Below are 10,027 nucleotides of genomic sequence, written 5' to 3' on the forward strand. Positions count from 1 at the left end.
CAAAAAGTATAATTATGTTCTAAACGGTCAATTACTTAGTAAAACTGAAGCTGAAAAGGACTTGGGGGTATTGGTGGATGGTAAACTTAATTTTAGTGACCAGAGCCAGGCGGCTGCTGCTAAAGCAAATAAAATAATGGGATGTATCAAGAGAGGAATAGATTCTTATGAAAAAGACATAGTTTTGCCCTTGTACAAATCCCTGGTCAGACCACACATGGAATATTGTGTACAGTTTTGGGCACCAGTGTATAAAAAGGATATAGTAGAGCTGGAACGGGTGCAGAGGAGAGCAACCAGGATTATTAGGGGAATGGGGGAACTAGAATACACTGACAGATTAAAAAATTTGGGATTATTCAGTTTAGAAAAAAGACGGCTGAGGGGAGACCTCATTACAATGTACAAATACCTGAATGGACAGTACAAGGATCTCTCCAAAGATCTCTTTATACCTAGGCCTGTGACCAGGACAAGGGGGCATCCTCTACGCCTAGAGGAGAGGCGATTTTACCATCAACATAGACAAAGGTTCTTTACTGTAAGAGCAGTGAGACTATGGAACTCTCTGCCGCAGGAGGTTGTTATGGCGGACTCTATGTACATGTTCAAGAGAGGCCTGGATGACTTTCTGGAGAGAAAAAATATCACGGGTTATGGGGATAAAACATTTATTTAATTCTTAAAGGTTGGACTTGATGGACTTGCGTCTCCTTCCAGCCTTATATACTATGATACTATGAACATGTATACGTTTTGGTGTTTTATTTTTTTTTTAAAAACTCAAATAGTGATTATTTTCGACAAAAATAACCAACATGCTGTTTTTATGAGGCGACAAGACGCGGCTACTCCACGCCCCAGTAGCATCTTTATTCCTCCTACTCACAATCTTCGGCGCGCAGCTCCTTGTAGCCGCATAACAAAATTTGCATATAAAGCTAATAAAAGTTATCAAAAAGTGCGGGGACATGAGGATTAACCCTTAAAAGGGCTATCCTCACGTCCTATTGATCCACCTACCACCCAATCTACCTTTATAGGTAGATTCGTGGTGGTAGGTTCCCTTTATAAACAAATTACAAGAAATTAAAAAAATGCAAACAAAAGAACATGGAGACATTTATCACAACATAAAAAGACCATGTTAAATTAGGCACATACATAGAACATGGTCTATTTCAATACACCATTAAAAAATAAATAAATAAATAAATATACCACATTGGGGGTCATTTACTAAGGGCCTGAATCGTGTTTTGTCTACGTGTTATCCGAAAATTTCTGATTTGCAACGATTTTCCCTGAATTGCCCCGGGATTTTAGCGCACGCAATCAGATTGTGGCGCATTGGCGCCGGTATGCACGTGGCGGAAATCGGGGGGCGTGGCCTTAGAAAAACCCGATGGATTCGGAAAAAACGCCCCATTTTTTAAAAAAAAGTGTCACTTGACACGCGCTTACCTGCACGCACGATAGGTCGGTGAAATCCAGTGCAATCTGACAAACTTCAACACCTGGTGGACGTCAGAGGAACTACCTTAGTGAATCCCGGCCGGACCCGAATCCTCCGCAGAGAACGCGTCGCTGGATCGCGAATGGACCGGGTAAGTAAATCTGCCCCATTGAGTCCATATATTACATTACTTAATATGTACTGATACTGAGTTGCATCATGTATTATATTCCAGACCTGCACCTGCTATTGTGCAGATCTACAAACATTTTCTACTTGCTCAGTGACTTAAGAGTGCATGGGATGATAAGGTGTGGGGAACCCCAATTGGAAGTAAGTCCAGGAAGTCAGGGTCTACAGTGAACAGTTGACTCTTGCTTCTGACACTGGTACTATGTGCTGGCATCAGGAACCAGGGAAATATGACATCTGATGCAGGAGGCGACCTGGGAGTGATGAGTTTGGTAGAGCCAACATGTATTCAATGCCCTCGGTCCTGATGCCGGCACATATAACCAGAATCAGAAGCAAGAAGCAAAAATAAAGGGACACCCGACTTATAGACAACCCCTTGTTACGGACATCTGTGGCCAATGGGACCCCAGGTGATGCTTTATGGATGCTGATAATTTACTGAACTTTAGTCCCAGGGAGCAATGATCAACTGTAAGGTGTCTGCAATTAAAGGTGTATTCGCACTTTGACAAATTAATGTTATTGTTTGTATTGTAAAAAGCTATACAAATTTCCAATATACTTTCTGTATCAACTCTGATTGCTGTATGTAAACATAGAAAGCTTCTATGTTTACTATGAGTGGATAGAATTCTGACCATGGTCACACAGGTGCACAACTCCTTAACCCCTAGGCGCACCAGGACGTTATAGTACGTCCCGGTGGCTAGATACTTAGCGCACCAGGATGCACTATAACGTCCTGCTTCTGGCACCGGCTCATGAACGGAGCCAGTACCAGAAGCAGCGGCTGTCAGCTGTCTAGTACAGCTGACACCGCGCTGTAACACCTTGACCGCGGCGTGTAAGAGTATTCCTGCTGTGGATCCAATCCCCCGTGCCGCTTACCGGGGGATCCGATCCTCTTCTGGGCAGCTCCGAGGACCTTCCGGGTCTGACTTTAAACTGTCTGAGCATGGGCAAGCATGCCAGATAGATTACACTGCTCTACAATAAAATAGTATTGTAGAGCAGTGTATTGAACTTAAACCAGCAATCAGAGCATCACTGGTTTAAGTTCAAGTATGTATAAGTAAAAATATGCAAAAACACTTAACACTACACATTACAATAAATAAAAAATAAATACATAAAAATATAAGCCCCTAAAATGTCACTTTCCCATAAAAACACTTAATAAAGTATAAAAAACATAAAAACACAATAAATTTGGTATTGACGCGTCCGTAACAATCTGCATAATAAAACAGAATTGTTACTGGACCCGCACAGTAAACTCCGGAGGAAAAAAACGCAAAAAACTTTCCGAAAAAAGATAATTTTTAATTAATACCCTATAAAAAAATGCTCTAAAAAGTGATTTAAAAAATTTTATGCACTCTAAAATAAGCCCAATAAAAAGAACAACTGTTCTCGCAAAAAATAAGCCCCTAACCAGATTTGTCAGCCAAAAAATAAAAAAGTTATGCATATGAAAAGATGGTGATGCTAAAATGAACAAGATTTTCTCCAAATTAGTTTTTATTCAGTACAATTGAATAAAATACACAAAACCCCCACATATTTGGTATCCCTGCGTCCGTAAGAATCTGCATAATAAAACAGAATCGTTATTAGATCCGCAAAGTGAACCCCGTAAAAAACAACCTCAAAAAAACTCTCTCTGAAAAAGATGATTTTTTATTAATGCTCTAAAAAGTGATTTAAAAAAGTTACGCAATCTAAAATAAGACCACTAAAAAGAACAATCCTTCTCGCAAAAAATAAGCCCTTACACAGATTTGTGAGGTGAAAAATAAAAAAGTTATGCATATGAAAGACGGTGATGCTAAAATTAACAACAATTTCGCCAAATTACTTTTTATTCAGTAAAAATGGGAAAAAATAAAAAATCTATATAAATGAAGTATTTTCGTAATCGTGGTGACCCATAGAATAAAAATAATATACTATTTTTATGGTATGGTTAACGGCCAAAAAAAACACATAAAAATTTTCCTAAAAATTGATGATTTTCATTTCCTCCACCAATTAGCTATAGATGCCCCAAAATTACGTACCAGAAAAGTGCATCTCATGTGGCAAAAGAAATAAGCCTCAATAAAAAAAAGAAAAAAATTATAGCCTGTACAATGTGACATAGCAAATCTGATCTGGATGGCGCCTCCTTCCCTTCTATGCCTGGGCGTGCACCCATACAGCAGGTTACCACCACATATGGGGTATCGGTGCACTCGGGAGAGATTGGGTATCAAACTTTGTGAAGCGTTTTTTTCATTTAATCTATTGTAAATGTTTAATTTTCCACCTAAAATGAATGCATTGTGAAAAAATATTACAATTTGCAGACTGCACCTCCATTTTGTTTTAACCCCTATAAAACACCTAAAGGGTTAACAAACTTCTTAAAAGTGTTTTTTCATACGTTGAGGGGTGTAGTTTCCACAATGGGGTAATTTATGAGTCTAGCTATTATTTAGGCCTCTCAGTGTCAATTAGAAGTTGAGCAGGTCCATCTAAATACGGGTTTTGGTGATTTTACAAAAAATGTGAAAAATTCTGAGCCTCATAACATTCTAGTAAAATATGTGGAATCTTAAAAAACCATCCAACATAAAGCAGACATTTGGGAAATGTAAGTTATGAATTTATTTGGGAGCTATGACTATCTGCATCAAATGTAGAGAATTTAGAACGTTGAAAATAAAGAATTTTGCCAAATTTTGTTTTTTTTCCATAACTAAACGCAAAAGATTTCATCCAAATTTTTAAACTAATTTGAAGTACCATGTGTCACGAGAAAACAATCTCAAAATCCCCTGGATATCTCATAGCGTTCCCACGCTATAACCACTTATAGTGACACAGGCCAGATTTGAAAAATGGGGCCGCGTCCTTTAGGCCAAAAGATGCTGAGTCCCGTAGGGGTTAAAGAGTAAGCGAAGCTATGGGATATATCAAGCCGTGCACCTGTGTGACCAAGGTCAGATTTCTATCCACTAGAGGTAAACATAAAAGCTTCCTATAGAATGACAGCAAGCAGAGATTTAGAAAACTGCGAGGAATTGGTACAGAAAATATATTGGAAAATTGTATAACTTTTTATAATGCAAACCGTAACATTATTTGCTGAAATGGGAATACTTCTTTAAGCTTTATTGTTTATCAATGTTCCCATGTCAATCCCAAATTTTTAAAATCTTATTGTAACGGGTTCTAAAAAATAAATTGGCTGGAGTTACGACTTACATGCAAATTCAATTTAAGAACAAACCTAATGAAACGATCTTGTAGGTAACTGGGAGACTGCATGTGATTCCAGTTATTGTTTCTAAGTTTTTAGCACATATGTTAAATCAGGAATTCCATATAAATCTATATTTTTCTATACTGGGTATGTGGCATCCGTCATATACCCATCTACCAGGACTCCAGCAAGATTTCCTTCCTTCTTCACTCTGTGACGAGAAGATTTGATTACTCGCTGCCTCTCTGGTCATCAGCTGCTTCTACATTTACTTATTCAAATGATGTTACCCTGGAAACCAGAGACGGGAGACCGACGACCAGGGGGATAAAAATGTGATCCCATCTTATAAAATGCACAATATATAGCAGAGAGGTGAACCTATCCGCAACGGAAGGTTCGTTAGGTGTCCTAAAAGGTCAGAGGTGTAATAATCTGCAGAATATCTCACTAAGTATTAGACAGAAGGAAGAAGGGACAGAGCAATGCTCTGCAGGTCTTTAGAGAGATCCCTGATGTAATCATCTCTACTGGTTGGAAGATGTGGATCTGCAGGACATCTCACTATGCAGCTGTCTGTATGTGTGATATGATCCTGTCACTTCTGGCTGGTGCTGTCCCTGTGGCATACATTCTGCAGCAGATGATGGGTGTGCTGCGGTTCAGGGTTCATGCCTGTGCTAGGATCCTACTTGTCAGTGTAGAGCTGAGCACTTGAAATTGCGCTCATCTTTTAATTTAGCTCTCCTGAGCTGCCGAGCGCTCCCTGGGGCCTCCGCTGCTATCTAGAGGGTCGGAAGTTGCTCTTATAAGTGCCAGTTCTAATAGTGTATAATCAGCTTGCAGGTGTGCCCAGGCAGTTGTGTGCCAACACGCCCCATGGGGACACAGCATTGAGCAAAGGAGGATATTTATAGAGACGCATGTTTGATGTGACTGCAGCTTCACAAACTCAAAGATCAGCAAATCAGGGTAACTTTATTTTATGTCACCTTTTATAACCACTAACGTTACCCCATTCTCTTCACTATTCACAATTACATAAAGAGCCTTCTACCCTATTGCTCCAGTTCCACAGGCAATAACACGCCCCCTCCCCAAAGCACTTGCAGCTCATTAGCATATTCGTAAAAAAAATTAGGAAAAGAAAACCATAAAAATATATATATACAGATCCTGCATCAGGCTGCAAAGAGGATTCTGTCAATGTCGATGCTTTACAAGGTGTGAATCAGACAGTAGATTTCCTGGAATAAATCTCCGCTCCGCACTGAGGATGTATTATCACCCAAAATTATGGTGATTTGATTTGCAGCTCGTTTTTTCCTGTACTTTTCCCTGTCACCAGAGGTTTTGACTGCATCCTATTGATTAACCATATACATTTTTTATCATGTAAAATGTGCCCTGTATTTTATGTAAAATGAAATCAATGTGACTGAGGGGCTTCTTTCACATGTTCACATTTGCTACATGTACCGAAGTGTGCACTGCATAATGTTGTGTGCAATAAATGCATGCTCATTAGGATATCCTGATTACTCTGCTCAGTTCTGTCCATAAAGTATGTGACCCCAGCATTATGGAGATGACACATTGCGTCCTTCCACATACACTGCACTTTCATCATCCCTGATAGACAGATGTTTCATCTTTTATTACTCACGCATGTCCTGTATTTGGTTTTTCCACTGAAATTCTAGATTTTCCTTTTTTTTTTTTTTTGCATTTTTCTCTTTGTGAATTGTTTTCTAGTGTGTCATAAACCTCTCACAGTTGTCTCTTTCATCTTGTGTCGCCCACTCATGTACGCTGGATATTAACCCCTTCTATGGTTATAACCCATTCTCACATTCCAAACCCAGTGACTCTCAAAGCACAGTGGTCTGATATTTGGCTAGTTTTTCATTTCACATACTAAAATATTGGGAATTTTTAAAAGATATTGGCAACCGGTGGTTTGGTGTCTAGGATAGCCTAACAATATATGACTAAATCAAGGTTATGGTGGCACTTATCAATCTCTGTTGTGCCAAGTCTGAGTGCATCCACAGTAGGTCTCAACACCGAATGAGACCAGGGAAAATAGAGCAATCTTTTTAAATGGGTGTGGGCACAATCAAAAACGGTTTCTTTCTATTGGGACATAGGACTCCCCACTGTGTACGGGACTACTAATATTACTATATCTAGAGAATCAACCGCTATCAGAAGGAATATATATTGTTTACAGAATTGTTTACAGAATTGTTTACAGAATTGTTTACTAAGCTCTAAAGGAATCCTGTTAACAAGACACACATACAATTAAGGTCGAACTAAGTTCCTATATTTATATTAAGATCTTTACATGATTTGTACGCAGATGTGTTTACATTATTCATTTTAATTTTACTCAATGTCTGTCATATTTTAGAAACTATTATAAATTAAAAAAACGTTTAACTTCTGTACATCTGAAACCGTTTTTGATTGTGCCCACACCCATTTAAAAATATATGACTAAGGCAGGAGATTAGTAAATTTACACACTGGGGCAGATTTACTTACCCGGTCCATTCGCGATCCAGCGGTGCTTTCTCTGCGCTGGATTCGGGTCCGGCCGGGATTTATTAAGGCAGTTCCTCCGCCGTCCACCAGGTGGCGCTGCTGCGCTGAAAAGCATCGGAACGCCCTGGAGTTCACCGAGCCGGGCTGAGTGAAGGTAAGTGCAAGCTCCGCGACAGATTTTTTTTTAAAATGCGGCGTTTTTTCCGAATCCGTCGGGTTTTCGTTCAGCCACGCCCCCCGATTTCCGTAGCGTGCATGCCAGCGCCGATACGGCACAATCCGATCGCATCCGCCAAAATCCCGGGGCAATTCAGGGGAAATCGGCGCAAATCGGAAATATTCGTGTAACACGTTGGGAAAACGCGAATCGGGCCCTTAGTAAATGACCCCCAATGAGTTAATGGACCACTTTCCTGGCAGAAGAAGTATGGTGCCACTAGTAGTTGCTCTCTCGTGTACCCAGATGGGTTAATCAAGTGCCATTTTGCTAAAATATACAGTACGATCTAACTTGGGATATAGGTGCAAGAAAAAGTAAGTGAACCAAGTCTCTATAGTAGACAATCACATGTTAAGTAAAAGCACAAACAGTAGTACTGTTAATATCTTTTTTGTAGAACATTGGAAAATATGCAAATAGGTTTTCCAGGATGGGACAAGGAAAAAATACCTCTCTTAAGGTAGGTGAACCTCTTTATTACTGACTTCTTCAAGACCTTATTTAAAGCTGTTTTACAGTTGGAATTGTGTGTTTCATGGTTGGTTTACCCATTAAAAAACAGGTCCACGATGCCTTGTTACCGACAGATCTGTCCGTCTCTGGAAATATTGGTTAGTGTAAAGCTTGCCTTGAGGTAACCTACTATTATAAGACATGAGAAGAAACATAAAGAGGACCTGTCACCCATAAAAAGGCACTAGAAGCTGCTTACTAAAGTGAGCAGCTTCTAGTGCTACAACAGATGTACCACCTCCGCCGCGCTGTACAATAGAAACACCGGACCATGCTGTAAGCAGTCGGGCATATTCATGAGGGGGCAGTACTAGGAGGCGGTGACTGCTGCATGAAGCTCGACAGTCATCGGTGGCCTATGGAGCGTGAAGGGCGGTCCGAGGGAGAAGCAGCGCTTCAGACCGCCCCCTCATGAATACGCCCAACTGCTTACAGTGCGGTCCACCATTTCTACAGTACAGTGAGTGTCTGCTAGCGTTATTGGTAGGTTCTGATAACACTAGCAGTGTAACACTGCTGCATCTGTTTATGGAAGACAGGTCCTCTTTTAAACACTTTGTGTAGTTGAAAAATGTATTACTTAGTCATAAAATGCTAAAATGTGGTTCAACCTCATATATATATATATATATATATATATATATATATATATATAGTTAAGCAGAGTACAAAGTACATGGGTAGGACACATGTATCAGTATTTAGTTACCTTGTGTGGGCCTAATGGAAACCGATAGGCCACACTTAAAGATTCCTGTGCTTCCTGCGCTTGTGATGGGGAATTGTTACCCCAGGCAAAGACAATGGCCCCAGTGGTGCTCTGATTATAATAGGTGCAGACACACCCCTGCACACCCACAGAGGGGTTCTGGAACCTCTCCTACCTGGAATCAGATCCAGGATCATGGAGGAGTTCTAGTTTATCAATGGGAACCAATTCAGTCATATCTATGTGATCCCACAATGTATGTGACCTTTGGCTGAAGTGGACCATAACTCCATAACTGCCCATAACCAACATATTAGTCTGGGATTTTTATGACCCTTTGTCTTTGGTCAAACAAAATGGAGGGAAACTTCTGAAAAATCCTTGGAGCCGCTGCAGCTGGGGACGTCCTTTGAAGCTCGGCCTCCTGGAGATTTGATGACAATTAAGCTAATCAAGGCTAGAGGGAAGAGGTAATTTGTACCAACACTGATGACCTAGCCATATTTATCACACTGGGGTCTTCATCGGGCAAATATCTACTGCAGTAGTCAGAGAGTCAAGAAGATTTGTCTATTGATTTTGTCATACAGAATTTGGATATTGGGCTTCTTTAGAACAAGGGCCACTTAAAAAAAAATCCTGATAAGTATTATAACTGCCACTTACTGTGTTTCCCCAAAAATAAGTCAGTGTCTTATATTAATTTTTGCTTCTAAAAAGGCAATAGGTCTTGTTTTCAGGGAATGTCTTATAAACAAAAAACCAACAACTTCTCTAACGTTCTTATATCTCTCCCAACTCTGAATTTCATGCTGGTTTTCTATTAGAATCCCTGGCCCCGATCTCTTATGTTTAACAATAACACTTTCCTTCAATGACCCCTTCTTGTCCAGGTAGCTGCTTGTATAGCATTTGCAATGTAACAGCAAGTGTTTTAATCCAATAAATTCTTGTCACAACCTTGTGCAATATCTAAATGATCTATTAATACAAATGTACAGTGTTCGGGGGAGTGACTGCCACTAGGTCTTATTTTCAGGGGAGGTCTTATATTTCTAAGCTTGAAAAAAATTGCACTAGGTCTTATTTTGGGGGGAAGTCTTATTTTAGGGGAAATAGGATAGAAGGTACAAGTTC

This window comes from Engystomops pustulosus, chromosome 7 (genome assembly GCF_040894005.1).
Source record: "Engystomops pustulosus chromosome 7, aEngPut4.maternal, whole genome shotgun sequence".
NCBI classification, from domain to species: Eukaryota; Metazoa; Chordata; class Amphibia; order Anura; family Leptodactylidae; genus Engystomops; species Engystomops pustulosus.